General features: G+C 44.8%; 1 long non-coding RNA gene across 2 annotated transcripts in view; it reads left to right on the top strand.

Annotated features, from left to right (window-relative positions):
* Nucleotides 1–1,734, top strand: part of LOC140428806 (uncharacterized) — a 42,113-nt gene extending 40,379 nt beyond the window's left edge. For both annotated transcript variants that reach the window (XR_011948891.1, XR_011948892.1), the window contains exon 3: nucleotides 414–1,734. This is a non-coding gene — a long non-coding RNA (uncharacterized lncRNA). The remainder of the gene's footprint in view (nucleotides 1–413) is intronic.
* The last annotated feature ends 21,192 nt before the right edge of the window (nucleotides 1,735–22,926 follow it).

Here is a 22,926-nt window from a genome sequence, read left to right as displayed (position 1 = left end):
CCAAAGACGTGCAGGTTAGGTGGATTGGCCATGATAAATTGCCCTTAGTGTCCAAAAAAAAAGGTTAGGAGGGGTTATTAGGTTATGGGGATAGGGTCCAAGTGAGGGCTTAAGTGGGTCGGAGCAGACTCGATGGGCCGAATGGCCTCCTTCTGCACCGTATGTTCTATGTTCTATGTAAGAGGTCTCACGGTAATATTTGGAGATGAGCACCATTGTCCTGGCCAGAATTTATACTTTGAGCAGCAGTACCAAAAAATCTGCACATCTACCCCATTGTTGTTCACAAGTTAGTTGCTGTGTTTTTCTACATTATAACAGTCATTTATCGAAGGTGAAGCACATTGAGTGCATGTGGTTCTGAAAGGCACTATGTGAATGTAACAGTTTTTCTTTCTTTATGTCTAACTCAGAACAATGAATCAAAGCAATATACATTAAAAGGAAATGATGAGAAAAGGCTGGACTATCCATTCCTTAAACAGATTATTTGGTTATCAGCGACCCTGACTCATTTCCCGAGGAATGTTCTGCATAAATCATGCTGGACTTTAAATGTAACCAAGCAAAACTGCGCGTTCATCCATCTTTTTGCACACTGCCAAGATTCTATCTTGGCAAGCTGTACTCCTCGGACCATAGAAAGATGATGACACAGAAAGAGACCATTCAGCCTATCGTGTCTGTGCCAGCCAAAAAATATAAAAGAAAAACCTTGCCGCCCACCCCAGTCCATGTACAACATCTTTTGTCCCAGCCCACTAACAGAGAAGTCATTGGAGTGATTAGTGCTATTTCCAAACATTTCTACAGAATTTATTGTTCTATGTTTTTTTTATAAGGCTACGAAGGAGTCCGCACTATGCAGTTCAAAGAAACGTAGTTTTATTTACAATAATTATTATATACATCACACGGAAGATCCCAACTGAGTCTGCCATGCCCGTGCCTAACTGGCCGACTTTATATATGATCCAACCGTACACTGTTTAGAGGTCCCCCCGTCCCTTTAACGGGGAACTCATATTCTGCAAAGTTCACGGGGACGTTAATTGTTCCCACTCTGTAAGATACTTATGGGTTATAACAGTACTTAAAAAAAGAGGGAATTGAAAGCATTCATTTATTTGATTTTGACCAACATGCCCTCTCCACAGATACAACAATCGCAAGGAAGCTGCACTCTCCCTTTTGCTCCTTCTACGATAAGGGGGTGACAATGCCATGGTGGTATTGTCACTGGACTAGTAAACCAGACACCCAGAGTAGGTTTAAATCCCACCATTGCATATGGTGAAAATTGAATTCAATGAAAATCTGGGATTAAAAATCTAATGCTGATCATGAAACCATTGTTGTAAAAACTGATCTAATTCACTGAAGCCCCTTAGGGAAGGAAATCTGCCGTCCTTAACTGGTCTGGCCTATATGTGACTCCAAATCAGGGATTGACAATGTCCACATCCCATGAACGAATAAGAAAAGAACTATCTGTTATGGCCCAAGCTAGATGTCATTCATTCTCTCTTTTTGTGAGTATCCTCATCAACTTTTCTACTATTTCCAATTTTAGTTTTGCCTTGGTCCTTCATCTGAGTTTCTAAGAAAAAAAGAATTCTGTGTCCCCATCATTTTGTGCCATTGGTCTAACACAAAAAAGTATTTTATTTTTCTGCGTAATGAGCTCCAAACTCCACTGAGCTAAAGGATTTGGTTTATCTTGAAGAACTTGAAGGTGCTGACTGTATGTGAAGAAAATAAATATTTCATTCTGGAGCATTATTATTCTGCCTTGCGTTTTGTATTAAATTCACATGCACATCAATAAAGGAAATGCTGATAGCTAATTTATTGCACACGGCCCTACTGCCTAATGTGAGGAACACACCATGAACATCAAAAGCCTGCCAACACCAAATGCACTCCAAGGGATTCTTTCGAATTGGAACCTTTTACTTATTCCGAGCTCTGTTTGTACATTATCTGAGTTATTGGAGATGACGGTTCAAAGGATTTAACTACTATCAGTACCGTACACTCTCCAGCCCCAGAACTCCTTTGAGGAGCAAAGCATTTTGGCACATTTTGTGAATGCTGATTCTCCACAACTACACCACAAAGAGTTGATGTTGTTTGATGTCCATGCTATGCCAGAGACAGATGTTGTTTCAAAATGACTCTACATGTTAATGTTGAATATTAGAGGTCCACATTCCTCTTCCTAAGTACAGAGTGATGATGTGGAGATGCCGGCGTTGGACTGGGGTGAGCACAGTACAAAGTCTTACAACACCAGGTTAAAGTCCAACAGGTTTGTTTCGATGTCACTAGCTTTCGGAGTGCTGCTCCTTCCTCAGGTGAATGAAGAGGTATGTTCCATACCATAGAGGAACATACCTCTTCATTCACCTGAGGAAGGAGCAGCGCTCCGAAAGCTAGTGACATCGAAACAAACCTGTTGGACTTTAACCTGGTGTTGTAAGACTAATTACAGAGTAGAATAAATGTTGTGCCCATTTCTTTTTGAGTTTAACCAAGACCTAACAACAGCCCCTACAGAAGTAGATGTGTACAGAAAAAGGATCCCAATTGTTGCCTCACACTCGCCAATATACAGCTTTCATTTATTTATGGTGATGGGCCATTAAAAAACGTGCAACCTAACAAAATCAACGTAAAAATAATTTTTGTCTCTCTAAAAAAGACCTTTTGTGGGCAAAAGGAGAGGTAGAGCATATTATTGTCTTTGAGTTCATATTGACACCAATCAACATGATTTATACCCGTGTGTCATTGCTTGTAAAGGCAGTAGATAGCACTCCTGCCGCCCCCTCAATATTCCTGTTGGGTGAGGAACAAATTGTTAATAATGTCGTTCAACAGGTTGATGATCAGCCTGCTCGTGCTTTCAAAACTTCCTCTGCTTCCCCAAAAGGAGGAAAATGCAAGCGTGAAGATGCAAAACCAACAAACAGTTGTTTGCGAACATAAAAAGAAAGATAAAATTATTACTAATTACATTTTTGGAGACCTTCATCCATTTGAAATTAACTGGTGAGTAAATATTTGAAATAGAGATAGAAATATCTTCTGAAGAAATAGGATCAGAGGCTGGGATTTTCTGGTCATGCACGGGAACATTTCGAACGATGCCCCCCGTTGGCTGGACTGGAAAGTCCCACCCAGAGATACAGCTGAATCATTGCAAAAAGCACTTGGTTCAGGAATGCTCTTTAGTAAAGTGTACCTACAACTATTCCCCAATGTGAGACTCCAGTCTCACACTATGTGTGGAATATTACATGGACGCAATAGCCCCACCCCCGGGCTTAAACATTGAGGACAGGCTGGCCTCCCCTTGCATGGGAAGCCCGAGCTGATTTTACATTTCTGTCAATTGGCTCAGAGTGAGACTTCTGTTCCTGTCTGGGAGGAAGTGTTGCCTCCGAAAGCTGTAAACCAATCAAATGACCAGCATTCTCTGATTCCCAGAAGTTCCCGTGCATATGAATATATGTATCTTTTAGCAAGTACATGTGAGTCACATTGCAAGCTCAACTAACAATCTTAAATTGGTTGTTAGTGTAATTCTTAATGCACTTGGGATTGTTATGTAAGTGCTATCTAGTTCAGACATGTCATCTACAAATAAAAGAAATATGTCCAGGCACGCGCCTTTTTTGATTTAAATAAAAGCATGGGCAACAGTAGTTCCCTGATGCATTCTCCATTGCAATGCATTGAGCAATCAGAGTTGACTTGCTGATCAATCAATATTCTTTTTTGTGCAGTATAAATTGCTGGTCCCTTTGAAATTTGGTATTCTGGAAAATCTTCAACAGTGTGTTTCTTTTCTCAGTAATATTCTACTTAATTGACAAATCAATACTGGCTATCTTTCATTTCTTCTTAATCTTATATTTTTGCATACAGTCCTTCTAATGTCTTGTGATTCCCAATAGCTCCTCACTTGCTAAGAGGAACTAACACTAAGGAGAAGTGCCCTGGCTTGCTGGTGTCATCTATAAGTCCATAAAATGTAGAAGCAAAAGTAGGTGATCCAGCCCATCGCGTCTGCTCTGCCATTCAATGAGATCATGACTGATCTAATGTGATAATCTTCAACTCCACTTTGTCACCTTATCTCCATAACCCTTTATTCCGTTCCTGATTAAAAATCTGTCGATCTTAGCTTTGAACATACTTAATGACCCAACCTCTACAAATCTCGGAGGTAAAGAATCCACAGATTCATTACCCTCTGAGATAAGAAATTCCTCCTCATCTCTGTCTTAAATGCGTGACCCCTTACTCTGAGATTGTGCCGTCTGGTCCTAGACTCTCCAACAAGGGGAAACAACCTTTCAACATCTATCCTGCCAAGCCCCCTGATGATCCTACATGTCTTAATAAGGTCGCCTCTCATTCTTCTACACTTCAATGAGTAACAACCCAGCCTACTCAACCACTCCTCATAAGATCACCTGCTATAATTTGCTGTAGAATGGTGTCTACAACTGCATGTCCCATGATCTATCCCCAATTATGGTGGGTTCTACTCACATTCAAGATGTTTAGGAGATTCATTGCACGTGATGGCAGTCATTCGGTGCTCCACATAAACAGTCGTCCATCATCAGCATGTTATTTCACACTGATTACTATGATTCAGGGAAATGAACAGAGATTTGTGGTTCTTTTCTCTCCAATTTTGTACCCATTATTCTCGTCCATTTCTCAAGAAAAAAAAGAAATACCAGCAGTTTTATAGCATTTCTCACGACCTCAGGATATTCTAGGGCAATTGCTGCCTCTTAACTCTTCAGGTGTCCCGAGAAGGTGATCCAAACATAGGTTTATGTTCCAGTCAAAAACAAAGGCTGTAGTGCTTTGTACAGCATATAGGTCCAAACCAGGACTACCGATCATGCCGGTCTCAATCCGGGCCATCAGCGGAGAAGCTTGTATTCCACGAGCTCAACAGGGCGATCAATTGTCTCGTCCCCATGGTTCGCATGAGGGTTATTACGCTGCCATTGAAGTACTGTTTGAAATGTAGTCACTTTTGTAATATAGGTAAGAATGACAGCTGATTCGGGAAAAAAGCTCCCACAAATATCAAAGACGTAATGTTAAGATAATCTGCTTTATGGTGATTAAGCAGTAAGTATTGGCCAGGACATTTGACAAACTTCCCTGCTCTAGTGTCATGGGATGTTTTATGTCCATCTGACAGGGAAGACAGGACCTCAGTTTAATGCCTCATCTAAAAGATGGTAGCTCTGTGTACAACACCCCCACTGGAGTGTCAGTCTGGATTATGTGCTCAAATCTTCTGAGTGGGACTTGAACCCAGAGACTCTGAGTGCAACTCCAGAGCCATGACTATACCAAATGAATAAAAGAAAGATTTGCATTTATATTGCACCTTTCAAAACCTCTGGGCGGGAATTCTCCAGCCGTTCACTGGAGGCGGGATTCTCTGGTCCCGCCAACAGTGCACCCCTACCGGCATGTTTTCAGGTGGCATGGGGTATGGGGTGACTACAATGGGATTTCCCTTTGTCAGTGGCGGGAGCAGAGAGTCCTGCTACCAGCGAACGGCATGGCATCTCCTGCTGCCAAGAAACATGTGGCTGGGAGGCCGGAGAGTCCCTCCCCCCTGCTCTCCAAAAGCGCTTTACAGCCAATGGATTACTTCTGAAGTGCAGTCAATGTTGTAACAGAGGGATTATTTATTGCGAGGGCCAAGGCTTTTCAGGGAAGCATTTTTCTGAATAAAGTACTCCAAGGTAAGTCTTCAGTGGGCATTGTTCCCAATATGGCACTCAGATTGATACTTAGTCCTTCCGTGTACAACAATGGGACATCACAGGGAATTTCTGCTACACGGTTCGCACTCCTGGTCTGTCGGTGCAGAGAAAACGCTTGACTTTGTGCAGCGATATATGAGATTTGGCACTGATCAACTCCATCAGTTTTAGAGGCAGAATTGGTTTTAGCAACTAGCATGGTCACCAGGGTTGAAGGATTAATAGTTCATACCTATATGACTATTTGGGCAGCATACCATGTATAAATTGGAAATCTTTCATTCACTGAATGTACAGTTGGCCCGTGACTACGGACTCCATATTTTACATGCTTATCAGCATACCTGTGGAACCGCGAGTAATACATTCTGCGATGATTGACCTTTGCTCAGCTATTCAAAGGGGAGAAATGGCTAGATACTGCCAGTTTGATAACTATTGCTCATGTGCCATTGCAGTCTCTGCAGCCGTGCAAAGTTCACTACAAGCCATCCCATAGTGCTAATGGCTTTTGATATGTTAAATTAGTTTTTCAGATTCCTGGGGAAGACTGATGTCTCCCTCAATGATGATCCTGAGAAGGCTAAGATGGTGAAGGTATTGCTGTTAGTTGAGCTATCAGCAGGCAGATGCTTAATGATCAAGAGGCACTAAGACACAGAAAAGGGAGGGGAAGAACATCTGCCCATGTGTCAAGAGGCATCACGCCAGCACAACAGTTGCTGGAGTAGGTGATTTTCTTTTTCTTTGATTCTATTCTGTGGCATTACTGTTGCTCTGCGAACCATATTGTCCATTCTTGCAGCTACACTGCGTATTAACAGTATGGCTTCATCATAAATTAATGCCGTTTTTAATTTTTTTACAGAGAAGACGGAAAAAATGTGATGCTTCAATTACTGGCAACATTTCTCATACAATAATTGTGTCATTGTACTGATCCCAGTCTGTGTCCTTGCATATCTCTGTGCCTGTGATGAGCCTGATATGGGTTGCATGGAGAGAAACTAATTTACTGTGTTTATTTTCCACATGTGCATTGGTTTCCTTAGTATTCCTTCTCAGATTTGAGAATAAAGAGAATTTACCTCTTTGGGCTGTGGCCCTTGGTGATGTACTGGAGCTGATGATGGCTATGAGATGCCTCTAACTATTTCGGAGAATGCAAAAGGCCCACAAAAGATGTAGCTGCATCTTTGGCGCATCTACAACAATCTTAGAAATTCCTTGAATATTTTCTCCCAGACCTCGCTCAATGTCCAGAAGTAAGGGGATCAGGGGTTATGGGGAGAAGGCAGGAGAATGGGGATGAGAAAAATATCAGCCATAATTGAATGGAGGAGCAGACTCGATGGGCCAAGTGGCCTTATTCTGCTTCTATGTGTTATGGGCGAACCATTTTCAGAACCCCAAAATGTATCATGGAGTTCAACCAACCTCCCCCTTTAATGTATTTGTTGCTTTTCCTAGCACACGGCTGTTCCCTAGGTGTGGGATTACAATTATGGAACATGGGTTTTTAAACACAAAACACTGTTTATTCCATGAACTCAACTTAACATCTTAAATAAACATTGGATCTCTTAACACCCCTTACTTCAAAGATAACTCAGAAAATATTGCAACAGTAAATAATTCCTTAAAGTGTTCCTTCAAACTTCCATGAGACTTAATACCTTTAAACAGAAGCACATCAGGTTAAAGGCTATATATATTTTCTGTAGAGTGGCAGAGACATATTAGCTTGGTTGACTTCACCTTGCTTTCTTCATGCAGCTCTCTGGAAACACACAGACACACACAAGCTCTTTTCAAACCTGCAAAACTAAACTGCAAAAACTTAAAACTGCAAAATGGCTGATCTGAAGCCCAGCTCCACCCACTCTCTGACATCACTGTTTTCTTAAAGGTACATTGATTAAACATCCATGTCTTAAAGGTACCCTCACATGACACTATGTCATATGGTCTTAAGTCCGAAGATGTTACCTTCCGATTACTTGTGCTGAGTCTACCACCAATAAGTCTACCCATGTACCAGTGGGCAGGAATTTCTGTCCTCTCCCACCGGCAGGATTTGTAGATCCTGCCAAAGTCAACGGGGGTTTGAATGGCTCGCTGTAACCGTCAGAGGGAAACCCGCTGCAGTGAAGCCGGAGAATCCCAATCAATGCCTTTAAATTGCCGTCCCGATTTAGAGTCAGATATTAAACAGTGCGCTTTATGTTTTAATTTAGAGTACCCAATTAATTTTTTCCAATTAAGGGGCAATTTAGCATGGCCAATCCACCCAGCCTGCACATCTTTGGGTTGTGGGGGTGAAACCCACGCAAACACGGGGAGAATGTGCAAACTCCACATGGACAGTGACCCAAGCCGGGATTGAACCTGGGACCTCGGCGCCATGAGGCAACAGGGCTAACCCACTGTGCCACCGTGCTGTCCAAACAGTGTGCTTTTAAGGATGAAGTGAGGAAACACTTCTTCGAAGAAAAGTGTATCAGTCCCGATGGCGACCGATAACTTTCAAAAGGTTATTTGAATTTTCAGTGATTTTCTGGAAGGATCACAGGACAAAATTTCAGGACTGAAGACCTTTATTGCAATAAAAAAGTTAAAAGCAACAGTGACTAAGCACTATGTAGTGGGCACTTATACCCAGTTAACTTTTAAAATTACTGGAAATCCCCCACCATAGTTATTCTTTCCTCTGTCTTTTATGTGGCTATTGTGTTTTCTCAGAACCAGTCCAAAGCTATTCTTTGCTCTGGATGGCCTGCTGCCTTTATTCTTTCCCAGTCAGGTAACTTCTAATCCCTGGACAGAGTTTCACAGTGAAGTTTACCCTTCAGATTCCACCCTCTAGCCAAAGCTAGGGGAATCCTGCAGCCTTCTTGGCCACTTCAAAGTGAGGTTGCGATTTTTCTTGAAATCAGCAAAGTCAGATAGCGGGTGTAAAAGTTGGCATTGCAGCCGCCGACAGCAATGGTGTTTTTTTTGTGCAGTATCGTGTGCTCCCAGATTAATTAATTAATTAACGCCACATTGCTGGTAGACAGCCTCTGATCACCAACCCCGCCGTCACCTCGGAGCTCCTTAACTCTGGGGACCCCTGCACAGTGTTCACACTCTCTCAGCATGGAAGCTGCAGAAAACAAATGGCATCCAAACGGAGGAAGCATATTGTTCACAATTTTAGTGTTGCCTTAATGGAGCACCTGCTGGACACAGCAGACCTGTGCAATATCCTCTACTTCCTCTCCTGACTGCAGAACAGCAACCAAGTTGACCAATCCAGCCTGGGAAGTGGCGGTCAACAAACTTCAAAGAAGATGTCAACCACCCAGTCCAGGAAGAGGGTGAATCATGTTTTTCAATCCGTCAGGGTGAGTCGCCCATCTCATCACTCTCAATTCACAAGCCCATCACATATTCACAAAGATCTCACTCGCTACCACCTCAAGGAACATCACCACTCTCTTGCAATCCCTCACTTCTCCATCTGGCCTCATCTCCTCTGGAACCTGTGTCTTTATCCTATCTAGGGATTCACTTGTCACCCAAACATGCCAGGTGTCCTCATTATCTGCCCTCTCATGCGACTTCCTCACACTCTCTCTCCATCGGTTGTCATGCAGCAGAAGCTGGCCCATGATTTGATAGAGAGGCTCCATTGGTGGAAGAGTTACCAACTGGCTGGTGAGGATGTGAATTCTGCTGCCTGCCCTGACACGTAGGTCAGCGGCATTCACCCAAGCGAGGATCCTACACTACAACATTCATCAGACAACCATATTGCGAGTGATGCCTCCTATTTCAGAGTCCCCTGCCATTCACTAATTATCTCTCCTTTCTTTCACAGGTCCCTCTGGAAAGCTGCCGAGGCGAGGCATGAGCCAGGCCATCAACTCCAGACCCAAGGCGACCTCAAATGAGGAATCTGAAGAGGACCGCATTGAAGACCTGTCACAGTGCCCACCTACACCCTCTGCACCATCAGTGGAACCTAGTCCAAGAGTAGCCTGGGTCACAATCAGGTGAACACAGTTATCTGACCCACAGCAGGAACTGAGGCAGGAACATCCGAGATCACCATCATTAGAAGTCTACTGGAGGGCAGGAATCTGCTGAGTCAGTTCAGGGTATCCAAATGTCGCAGGGTCCTGTGATGTCCTCTGTTAGATTGCACCATTGAGCCCAAAGCGTCATCCAGACTCGAAACGTTAGGTCCCTTCTCTCTCCACAGATGCTGTCAGACCTGCTGAGATTATCCAACATCCGCAGTAATTTGCTTTTATCTTCAATCAATATGATGATCTCAGCTCAAAGTCGGAGAACATTGCTACCTCAAGTTGACAAAGCAATGCCACACATAAATGCAGGCACTGAGATGGCCAACCTTGAGTGTCTGCAACCCCGAACATGTATCTATTGTGGGGAGAATGGTATCTTCACAAAGTTGGTGGGCAGCGATGTTCATCTCATCACCTTCACTCTCTAGCACGTTACATATACAGCTATCAAATGGATAATGTCTGAGGGCCACATCAGCAGTTGGGCCTGCAATGGAATTGTTCATCATAGCTTCTCGCAATGTGCCGAGGACCATTGTGATAGGATCAAGTGTGTGATGAGCCAGAACACTACTCTTGAGGGCTTCATCTTGTCTTATCATTTTGGACTTGTCAACGGCAAGGCCTGGACATGAGGACACACTGCTTGTATGTCAGAGAAGACATCTCAGTGTCATGTAGCCAATTTTCTGGCCTTGTCATTCTCAGGTGCACTGCTTCCATTCTTGTGATGTGATTAATGCAACTATTCATCCTTAATTGATACTGTTGGATGAGAGTGTTATCTTGGCGAGTGAACAACAGCCAGCTGATCATCAATATGTGCTATTACACCAGTGGGATTTTATTGGGTCCTTTGTTCCAAGTGTAATGTTTATCTCTCACCAATGATGTAACAACATCTCATGTGCGACTGCCTTGGTCAGGATGGATCTCACTGAGGGCCTTGCCAGATCGAAAGCATGCAGGAATTATCACCCTCATGATGTTCCAAGTACCTGTGTGGCTTTAGCGTTGTGTTTGACTGGGAGGAACATGTAAGGATGCAGCAATTTCTGATGCCGAAGGCCAAAAAGACCTTCTCCAGGTAGCATATTATCTCAGGACTGACACGTGCCCTTGAGGTGTCTTCATTCTTCAAAGCATTAGGGTGATGAGATAGTTGTACAATGATGCATTGTCATCTGGAAGTTCATGGCTGACATTAGAGGAATGGTAATGATCATCTTCATGTTGGTCCATGATGGAGGAGACTTGTCCAGGAGTGTCCTCACTGCACTTTGCCATTCTCCTCCTGGAGCTTTCTGGCAACGAGGACATCACAATCATGTCTGCCGTGTCTGATTAGTGCTATGGCCTCTTCCGCTGCCTCCTCGGCTTATAGGACCTCACCTGCCTTATCCCCTATTGAGCTCATCAGAGGAGACGTGCAGCACTTCCACCTCCTCATCAACTGGGTCCTCCCCCCTTTGATCTGCAGGTTGTATAACCCGCAGCAAGCCATGATGATGCATGACTTCCTCTGTAGAGTGCACTGGAGTGCTTCACCAGAACTGTCCAGGCACTGGAGTCGCATTTTCAGGATCCCTATGGTGTGATCCACCAAAGTATACGTTGTGGCATGAACCTTGTTCAAAATTTTTCTCAGGAGGAGTCTGGGGGTGCAGCACACAGGCGCCATCAGCAGTATCCATTGTGGATAGCCCTTGTCCCTGAAGAGCCAACCCTGCATCCTGTATGGTTCCTGGAAGATGTCAGGAATCTGAAACCTACTGAGGATGCTTCAGGGGTATCTTGTGTAATTATGCATGATACATTTGTTATGGTTGCGGACCAGCTGAACATTGAGGCAATGGAAGCCCTTGCAGCTGACATACTGGACTGCTTGTTGCCAGGGAGATTAAGAACAACATAATGCAATCAATGGCACCTGTAGAAATTCAGAAATCTCAGCAAATCTCAGTGGTCTTGCATCCTGACTTGCCAGCTCTCTGTTGAATTTGACAAAATGTTGTGCCTTGTCAAAAATGGCACCCAGGACCGTCTGGATGCATTTATGAGTGGAGATTTGCAAAATCATGCAAGGGTCCCCGGTGGAACCATAGAAGGATCCAAAGCTGTAGAAATTTAATGCGGTGGAAAGTATTACTGCCAATGGCAGTGGATGCCAAATCCCCATTGTGCAAAACCCTGCATAAAGTGGCATATATGAGTGACCGGTTCCCTTGACATGCACATGTTTTGGCGACACTAGTTCTCGCTTATCTGCAAGGACCATATACAATGCCTATAGATCCTGGGTCGTGAGGTGCCTACATATGTCGGCTTTCTGGGGATCATCCTCGGAGTCTGCAGGAGGTCTTGGTGCTCCTTGGTATTGAGGGTTCACTCCTCCCTTTGGTGAACCAGGCACCTCTGGTGCAGTCTTCTCCTTCTTCTCTCCTGCCTATGTGTAATAATGTGGGCAGTGATAACACCAGGCTCCATCTTTGTGATGGCTTCCTCACTGCAGTATCAATGAGAGAGATGCAAGGATCGGCACCTTTTTCCTAAAGTCCACATTTGGCCAAGGCATCGCCTGTGATTGTGGCCAGAGTTGGGCCCCCAAAACGAGGCCCAGTGGGGACTGCGCATGAAGTTTGACCGCAATTCTTCCCAACTCCGCCCCAACGCACATGACCGACTGCCGAAAGCTTCAGCAACTTGACCGAATGTTCTGCTCTCATCTCAGACCCTGCACTCCAAAAATGTTCGGTTTGGTATGACCATGAGGGTAAATGTTTAGTATCTACCTCCAGTATTTTGGGAGTTCTGATAGATTGAGTTAAGAAGGTGTTCAGGCGTGATCGAATTGAATAAGGGGACAGGCTCAAAGTTTGCTCCCATTCCTATGCTTCTAGTTCTAAACAATTCGAAAGTTAATTTAAATTGCCATTATTGATTCATATTGTGATAGCATCAGTATGTTTATACTACTTATACAGCTGACACACAATACATGGCTATTCATTTGATGTCTCTTTCCTGCACTCTGATTAATTTATTTGGCGTTTTTTCAGAAATCATTATCTAACAGGCCTTATGGCATGCCTGAGGCACAGCGGAGGGTGGTGGGAGAATTATGAAACAGTAGCCACCCAGGAAAACTAAGCCCCCCTGCTACCTGGACATGTAGTGGTTTCTTTTACAAATAGCAAATTAATTCAACTGTTGAGTGCCACGGTTAAGTTCAAACAGAACTATACCAGTGAAATGACATGGAGTTCTGCCGCTGTAACACTTGAGACTGATGCATGAATAGATAAACAGCTGTTAATTACTTGACAAGTGTGAACCAGGTATGCAAGCATACAAAATAGGAGCAGAAGTAGGTCATTCAGCCCCTCGAGCCATCAATAAGATTATGGCTAATTTGTTTATGTTTCAAATTCACATTCCCATCGACCCCAGATACTCTTCGATTCCCTTGCCTAACAAGAAACGATCTACCTCCGCCGTAAAAGTATTCAATGCCCCAGCCCCCACTGTGTTCTGAGGTAGAGTTGCAGAGTCACACAACCCACTGAGAGAAAATAAATTCTCCTCATCTCTGCCCTATAGGGTGTTCCATAATTTTAATACAGCGCCCCCTAGTTCTGGACTCACCCACAAGAGGAAACATCCTTTCCACGTTCACCTTGGCAATACCATTCCAGAACTTATACTCTTCAATCAAGTCACCCCTCACTCTTCCAAACTCTAGTGGAAACAAGCCCAGTCTGTCTAATCTTTCTTGATAAGACAAACCGCTCCTTTCAGGTATCAATGTCATAAGCTGCCTCTGAACTGCCTCGGACGTGTTTACTTCCTTCCTTAAATAAGGAGACCAAAACTGCACACAGTGGTCGAGATGTTGTTTTACCAATGCCCTGCCAATGCCCTGATATACTGAACCATAACATCCTTACTTTTATGGTCAATTCCTCTTGTAATGAAGAATAGCATTCCATCAGGCTTCTTAATTACTTGCTGTAGATGGCACACTAACTTTTTGTGACCCATGCACTAAAACACCTCCACCCCTCCACACCTCAGAATTCTGCAGTCATTCTTGATTTAAATGATAGTCTGCAGTTTTATTAAGGGCAAAGGGGGTAACCAGCAAAAGAGTAGGGCCCATTAGGGACCAAAGTGACAATCTTAATGTGAAGCTAGAAGACGTGGATGAGGTATTAAATGAGTATCTTGCATCTGTGTTCACAATGGAAAAGGATAATGTAGGCATAGTGTAGCCAAATGGCTACCAGGACATATAACCTAAAAGGTGGCCAACCGAGGTGGATGATGGGATTTAAGAGCAGACTTGTCCAAAGACTGCTGAAATACACAATCTTGCAAAACCAGGCAGGGCGAAGCCACACCGGACTTCAGCAATCAGGTGCTAACTGGAAACATTATAACGAATGAGCACCAATGGGCACAAGACAGTAGCACGGTAGCATAGGGGCAGCATGATAGCATAGTGGTTAGCACAGTTGCTTCACAGCTCCAGGGTCCCAGGTTCGATTCCCGGCTTGGGTCACTGTCTGTGTGGCGTATGCACGTTCTCCCCGTGTGTGCTTGGGTTTCCTCCGGGTGCTTCGGTTTCCTCCCACAGTCCAAAGATGTGCAGTTAGGTGGATTGGCTATTCTAAATTGCCCTTAGACAAAATGTTTAGGTGGGGTTACTGGGTTACTGGGATAAATGGGGACAGGATGGAGGTGTGGGGCTTGGGTGAGGTAAATTCTAAGACATACATAATATCAACAGAGACAAAGGAAGCATTTGCACTGAACCCGCTCTCTGGACATAACTGCACCTGGCCGGAGGAAAAGAATTCCACCATTCTGGGACAGATCAAAACCAACAAAGGGTTGGAAAACACCAGAAAGCTATATATGCTGGAGGCTGACATTGAATCTCGCTCTCTCAGCCATTCCATCGACCAAGAAACTTACACCCAAGACTGAAGGACACTCTACCTCAAGAGTCGGTTGAGGTAGGGAGAGAGTGAGAGAGACAAACTTCTACCAATAATCTACCAATACCACGATGCCTGGGGCATCGGGGGATAGCAGCCACAGGGGAAAAGATCAAAGTCCCATGTTGATTGCCTGGCCTTGATAAGAACATAAGAACTAGGAGCAGGAGTAGGCCATCTGTCCCCTCGAGCCTGCTCCACCATTCAATGAGATCATGGCTGATCTTTTGTGGACTCAGTTCCACTTTCCGGCCCGAACACCATAACCTTTATTCTTCAAAAAACTATCTATCTTTATCTTAAAAACATTTAATGAAGGAGCCTCTACTGCTTCACTGGGCAAGGAATTCCATAGATTCACAACCCTTTGGGTGAAGAAGTTCCTCCTAAACTCAGTCCTAAATCTACTTCCCCTTATTTTGAGGCTATGCCCCCTAGTTCTGCTTTCACTCGCCAGTGGAAACAACCTTCCTGCATCTATCCTATCTATTCCCTTCATAATTTTATATGTTTCTATAAGATCCCCCCTCATCCTTCTAAATTCCAACGAGTACAGTCCCAGTCTACTCAACCTCTCCTTGTAATCCAACCCTTCAGCTCTGGGATTAACCTAGTGAATCTGCTCTGCACACCCTCCAGTGCTAGTACGTCATTTCTCAAGTAAGGAGACAAAAACTGAACACAATACTGCAGGTGTGGCCTCACTAACACCTTATACAATTGCAGCATAACCTCCCTAGTCTTAAACTCCATCCCTCTAGCAATGAAGGACAAAATTCCATTTGCCTTCTTAATCACCTGTTGCACCTGTAAACCAACTTTCTGCGACTCATGCACTAGCATACCCAGGTCTCTCTGCACAGCAGCATGTTTTAATATTTTATAATTTAAATAATAATCCCTTTTGCTGTTATTCCTACCAAAATGGATAACCTCACATTTGTCAACATTGTATTCCATCTGCCAGACCCTAGCCCATTCACTTAGCCTATCCAAATCCCTCTGCAGACTTCCAGTATCCTCTGCACTTTTTGCTTTACCACTCATCTTAGTGTCGTCTGCAAACTTGGACACATTGCCCTTGGTCCCCAACTCCAAATCATCTATGTAAATTGTGAACAGTTGTGGGCCCAACACTGATCCCTGAGGGACACCACTAGCTACTGATTGGCAACCAGAGAAACACCCATTACTCCCCACTCTTTGCTTTCTATTAATTAACCAATCCTCTATCCATGCTACTACTTTCCCCTTAATGCCATGCATCTTTATCTTATGCAGTAACCTTTTGTGTGGCACCTTGTCAAAGGCTTTCTGGAAATCCAGATATACCACATCCATTGGCTCCCCGTTATCTACCGCACTGGTAATGTCCTCAAGAAATTCCACTAAATTAGTTAGGCACGACCTGCCCTTTATGAACCCATGCTGCGTCTGCCCAATGGGACAATTTCCATCCAGATGCCTCGCTATTTCTTCCTTGATGATAGATTCCAGCATCTTTCCTACTACCGAAGTTAAGTTCACTGGCCTATAATTTCCAGCTTTCTGCCTACCTCCTTTTTTAAACAGTGGCATTGTTACTCCAAACTCTTGGTCCAGCAGGTTTTCACTCAATAAGGCCTCCCCCAAACGGTTGAGTCAGACCAAGGCACCCACTTCACTGACCAAGTAATGCTGGAAGTCATGCGGCTGTTCGGCATCAATCAAAAATTCCACATCACCGATCACCTCCAGTCCAGTGGCATTGTCGAACAAATTAATCACACCCTTAAAGGAATGCTTAGGAAAACTGTTCAACAAAACAGCACCACCTGGTACATGGTGCTACCTTTCGCCCTGATGCTTATATGGAACTCAGGGTCAAGTTCCACCGGTTTCACCCCCCACCTCCTAATCACTGGCAGAGGCAAATAACTGAAAGGCAGTAATCTTCAGGAAGCAAAGTACTGTACACACCCCTGTCAGTATCAATGAGGCCGAGGTCGAGATGGTTAACAGCTTCAAATTCCTAGGGGTGCACATCACCAAACATCTATCCTGGTCCACCCACGTCGACGCTACCACCAAGAAAGCATAACAGTGCCTATACGGCCTCAGGAAACTAAGGAAATTTGGCATGTCCACGTTAACTCTTACCAACTTTTACAGATGCACCATAGCAAGCATCCTATCTGGCTGCATCACAGCCTGGTATGGCAACTTGTCGGCCCAAGGTCGCAAGAAACTTCAGAGAGTCGTGAACACAGCCCAGTCCATGACACAAACCTGCTCCCATCCATTGACGCCATCTACACCTCCTGCTGCCTGGGAAATGTGGGCAGCATAATCAAAGACCCCTCCCACCAGGCTTACTCACTCTTCCAACTTCTTCCATTGGGCAGGAGATACAAAAGTCTGAGAACACACAAGAACAGATTCAAAAACAGCTTCTTTCCCTCTGTTACCAGACTCCTAAACGATCCTCTTACGGACTGACCTGATTAATACTACACTCCTGTATGCTTCACCCGATGCCGGTGTTTATGTATTCACTTGTGTAACTTGTGTTGCCCTATTATGTATTTTTTTTTTCTCTTCTTTTCATATACTTAATGATCTGTTTGAGCTGCTCGCAGAAAAATATTTTTCACTGTACTTCGTTTGGTTCATGTGACAATAAACAAATCCAATCCAATCCCAAAATCCATCCGCTGCTAAATTCTGCCTCCTTGTCTCAAAGTCTCAAGTTAGCTGAGAAAAGAGAAGGCTCCCTTGAATTTCGAAAATTACAGACAAAAATTGGAAGGATCTCATTTAATGATGTGAATATTTCTAATGAGAAAAGACTGAGGCTGAATGAGCCCACCCCTTTCTCACAGATAAACACTATCTCCCTACCTTCTCATCATACCCCCTCTATCCCATCTCGCTTACATATAGCTGTCTTTTATTACTCACTTTGCTGGATCTTTCTTGATAACTTATTCCATAATACTTACACTTTATATTTATCTACGTTGAAGAAGTAAATTTTGTCTTTGGGTGATCAGGAGTCAGCAGCCTGTTTTACATCGCTCCCCATTTTTATTTCCATTGAAGTTACCTGCAAATGGTTATAGGAATACAGATGTTGTTGTAAGTTCCTTGTGTCCCCTAGTATTTGAACTGCTTGCCATGTAGCCAGGAGTGGTGTAATGGTATTGTCACTGAACTAGTAATCCAAAGATCCACGCAATGCTCTGGGGACTTTGGTTCTCATCTCACAATGGCAGATGAAATTTGAATTCAATAAATATCTGGGGCGGGATTCTCCGCAATCGGCGCAATGTCCGCCGACAAAAATGGCACGAATCAGTCCGGCATCGCGCCGCCGTAAAGGTGCGGAATTGTCCGCATCTTGAGGGGCCGAGCCCTCACCTTGAGGGGCTAGGCCCGCGCCGGACTGATTTCCGCCCCGCCAGCTGGCGGGAAAGGCCTTTGGTGCCCCGCCAGCTGGCGCGGAAATGACTTCGCCGTGCGGCGCATGCGCGGGAGCGTCAGCGGCCGCTCACGGCATCCCCGCGCATGCGCAGTGGAGGGGGTCTCTTCCGCCTCCGCCATAGTGGAGACCATGGCGAAGGCGGAAGAAAAAGAGTGCCCCCACAGCACAGGCCCGCTCGCGGATCGGTGGGCCCCAATCGCGGGCCAGGCCACCGTGGGGGCACCCCCGGGGCCAGATCGCCCCGCGCCCCCCAGGACCCCAGAGCCCGACGGCGCTGCCTTGTCCCGCCGTTCGAAAGGTGGTTCAATCCACGCCAGCTGGCATGGGTTGACAGCGGTGGGACTTTGGCCCATCACGGACCGAAAAATCGCCGGGGGATTTCCGCCGACGGGCGCGGCGCGATTCTCGCCCCCGCCGAATCTCCGGTGGTGGAGAATTCGGGACACGGCAGGGGCGGGAATCACGCAATTCCCCGGTAATTCTCTGGCCCAGTGGGGGGTCGGAGAATCGCGTCCCTGGAATTAAAAGTCGATTGATGGCTGTGAAGCCATTATTGTAAAAATCCATCTGGTCCCTTGAAATGGAAATCTGCAGTCCTTACCTGATTAGATAGGGTGGACAGTGAGAGCCTTTTTCCTCGGCTGGTGATGTCTAGCACGAGGGGACATAGCTTTAAATTGAGGGGAGATAGATATAGGACAGATGTCAGAGGTAGGTTCTTTACTCAGAGAGTAGTAAGGGCATGGAATGCCCTGCCTGCAACAGTAGTGGACTCGCCAACTCTAAGGGCATTCAAATGGTCATTGGATAGACATATGGACGATAAGGGAATAGTGTAGATGGCCTTTAGAATGGTTTCACAGGTCGGCGCAACATCGAGGGCCGAAGGGCCTGTACTGCGCTGTAATGTTCTATGTTCTATGGTCTAACCTCCATGTGATTCCAGACTCAGAGCATTGTGGTTGACTCTTAAATGGCTTAGCAAACACTCAGTTCAAGGACAATTAGGGATGGGCAATAAATGCTGATCTAGCCTGCGGTGCCCACACCCTCTGAACCAAAAAACAAAAGCTATCAATTTGCCTGGACAATTTTTCTTGTAATCCTCTGCTCATGGACGTAGCTCCGATGATTTTGCATTTCAATCACTGTATTTGTAGGCATTTTTCACACCAACTTTAAAATGGTATAGTAGATTTGATTCAAGGCCCAGCCCAGTTCATCACCTTTAAAAACATATGAGATTGGAGGTTGGGAAGAGACCAACTACTTCATGAGACTTTAAGGAGCATTGTAACTAAATATGCTTTGGTTATCTCTCCAGACTGTTAAGAGTCTCGTCGTAAAGTTGCTCGAAAAAATTAACTAGTTTTTTTATGTACTGGATCAGAAATAGTTTCTATCAGTGAAAAATGACTCATAAATGTCAATTAATTATAAATGCAAAGAGAGTTTTAAACTCCCAAGCTTTCTGGTTGATTAATCAGTTGGTTTCATTTAACTTCAAGCCATTAAATGAAATAATTTAACCTTTAGCAGGGTTTAAAATATCAAAGCAATATCAAAATTTCCGTGTGCAAAAAGTTCAGTTAAACAGATACTTTGGAGAGACTTTGCTGAATAATTAATTTACTTTAGGATTTGGTTGCAAAATATTGTCTGAAATAATTTTTCCTGTGGAATGCGTCAAGTCATTCCTCAATGCATTGTTTTATGGAGTTTGTTTGTTGTGCAAATTTTGAACATTCCCCCAGGTGTTCAAAAATCTGATCCAATTTAGAAAAGGGGGAGGAAGCACTTCAAAAGGATAGAACGCTTGAAGAGAAAGCACCCAAGAAATTTAAACCAGAAAATAAAGTGCAGCAACTGCATTATTGCAGAAAATTACATTTAGAGCCATAGAATCCTGACAGAGCAGAAGGAGACCATTCAATCCATCGAGCCTGCACTGACCCTTCAAATGAGCACTCCACCCATGTTCACCCTCCCCACTCCATCCCAACCCTGCAACTTTATAACCTAACCTGCATATCCCAGGACACGAAGGGGCAATTTATCATGGCCAATCTACCTACTCCATACATCTTTAGGCTGTGGGAGGGACGGAGCTCCCAGAGGAAATCCACACAGCCCAAATCTGTACCAGATATCTCTTCCTGATTTTCCCAAGTTTTATTCTGGAGCTCCAGCAACTAATGCACATCCAAGCCCAGAGGCACATCATCTGACTGGGACTAAGCAGATTACAAGCTCCAGCAATCCTCCTGTGAGTTCCTTGCCTTTGCTAGCTGTGGCTCTGACAGTGTAGGGTGCTCACCAGATTATGACCCGAGGTTGCTCTAAAACTAAGTGCGTGTCTCTGCATTGGTGGAGAGTGTGGGTGAGCACAGCGATGGGTCTTCAATGTCGGGGTCTGTGAATTCCTCTTTTACATTTCTCTCAGAGCTGGAGTTGAGGACTGGCTGGTGGATTCTGTCAGCTGCTTCCCAGATGTGCCTGCGACGGAAAATAGAGGAAATTACTGCATGGAAAGTGTCTGTGAAACAGGAGACATGACTCACAGCATGGTTCCCTGATGGGTGCTGGATACTCACTTGGTTGAGCGTGGCTGACCTCACCATCAGCACAGGAGCGAGCGACGTCCTCCCCAGCCAATTGGATAGCTCGGCCCTTAAAGTCAGTGAGGAGATTCAGATCTTGCATCCCTCTGCTCGTCTGTGACCTCTAACTCTTATTGTGAACCTGCTTTTTCTGCATGATAACAGATGGGAGAGAGTGCAATAAGGATATGTGCCTGAGCAGATGATAAGGATGCGTGGTGTGTGTGGATTGTGTGTGGGACTCGCGAGGTGATGGGGACATGACCCTCAGGGGAGCTAAAGGTGCGTGTGGGAGAGTGAGTGATGGTGCCCCTTGAGTTGGCAGGCAGTGAGGTTTCTGTGGATGTGTGAGGTGTCTGTGATTGTGTGACTTGAGAATGATGAGAAGAGTGACTTATCCTGGCAGAATGGAGAAGATCATTCATCCTCTTCCTGCACAGGCTATCCTTTTCTGCATGGCGTTAACACTGACCGCTGCTGCCACCGCCTCCCATGGTATGTTGGTGACCTGGCTGGCTGATTTTCTTCCTGTGCGCAGGTAGAGGAAATCACATCGAGCTGCGACTACACCCAGGAGTCTCTCTAGGGAGATATCTGAAAACCTGGGAGTGGGAAGTCATCACGTATCCCAGACTGACAAAGTGTGGCTGGTGCGTGCTGGGGCAGTCATTAAATATAGTACCCTGATGTTTGCAATGTTGAGGTGATGGAAGGGTGTGTGAATCAGAGTCTGTTCCACATTGAACCCATAGATGAAAATCTTTGGCACTAAGTGTTGCACTATATGACGAGAAAAGCCTCCATTGGCATCAGTGGATTCAATGCCACATTTCCTGCCGGGCATCGGCCTTTGCCGATTCGTGGGGAAATCTTTCCCATTATCACTATACCACCATCTCTCTGTCTGGCGCTGAAACAATGCTGCACAATTAAAGACAAATTGTTGCTCTGCCAATCCTTGGACTTTAGGGAAATGCTAACGATCTTATTGCACCATTCAAAAGGATTTCTCTTGGTCTCCAGGACAACATTGGTTCATCAACCAATATCAAAAATTGGTCATTGCATTTATGGGATCTTTCTTTGTGTAAAATGCTGCAATACTTGCATTGCATAACCAGTTACTCAATTCAAAATAAAGTAATGGGCATGTCGTACTTTGGAAAATTTCCAAGAGCAGGAGTAAAGTGAATAAAAATGTAGGTTTCTGGCATACAATTTCAATAAACCAGCATGTAACCATACAAAATATTGATTTAACTACTAACTTCCCCTCAATTATTTATTTTGACTGCTTAAATTTAAACAGCATAGTTAATCCATTGCCCAGTTTCTCACTTAGAGTATGGCAGAGGTTAGTATAATTGGGCCTCCACTTTACTTCTCTATTGTTCTTGTCTCAGAATCTCCATGAAACAGAACTGGATCGAAAAGAGTGGAAATGAAGCGAATACCGATGAGAAAGGAGGCAGAGAAATATTTTCCTGAATTTTCTGAGAATTTGCAATGTTGAGTGCAGTGCCGCTATGCACGAAGATTCTCCCGGTCCGAAGCTGCTGCAGGTCTTCCGATCCCTGCTATCAAAGAAATGTGCAGTAAGACATCCCTCGGGGAACTCCATAGAGGCGTAGTTGGAAGAAGTCGGAAAATATGGGTGGGATTCTCTGATCCTGAGGCTAAGAGTTGACATCGTTGTAAATGCCATTGCGTTTCTCGACGGCGTCAACATGGCCTCAGGAGCAGCGATTCTGACACCTGCAGGGGGCCAGCAGGGCACTGGAGTGACCCACGCCGCTCCAGCTGGGCGCCGCGGGTTTGTGCATGCGCAGTGGGACCGGCAGCAACGCGGGCATGTGCAGTGGGAACGACGCGATTGCAGCACGTACGCGGTGGCTCCCTTCTCCACGTCGGCCCCGATGCAACATGGCGTAGGGCTACAGGGGCCAGCACGGAACAAAAGAGGCCCCCTGTCCGAGA

Source organism: Scyliorhinus torazame, chromosome 8 (genome assembly GCF_047496885.1).
Source record: "Scyliorhinus torazame isolate Kashiwa2021f chromosome 8, sScyTor2.1, whole genome shotgun sequence".
Classification (NCBI taxonomy): Eukaryota; Metazoa; Chordata; class Chondrichthyes; order Carcharhiniformes; family Scyliorhinidae; genus Scyliorhinus; species Scyliorhinus torazame.
Note: the sequence above shows the minus strand (reverse complement) of the source record. Positions and strands in the feature narration are given on the sequence as shown.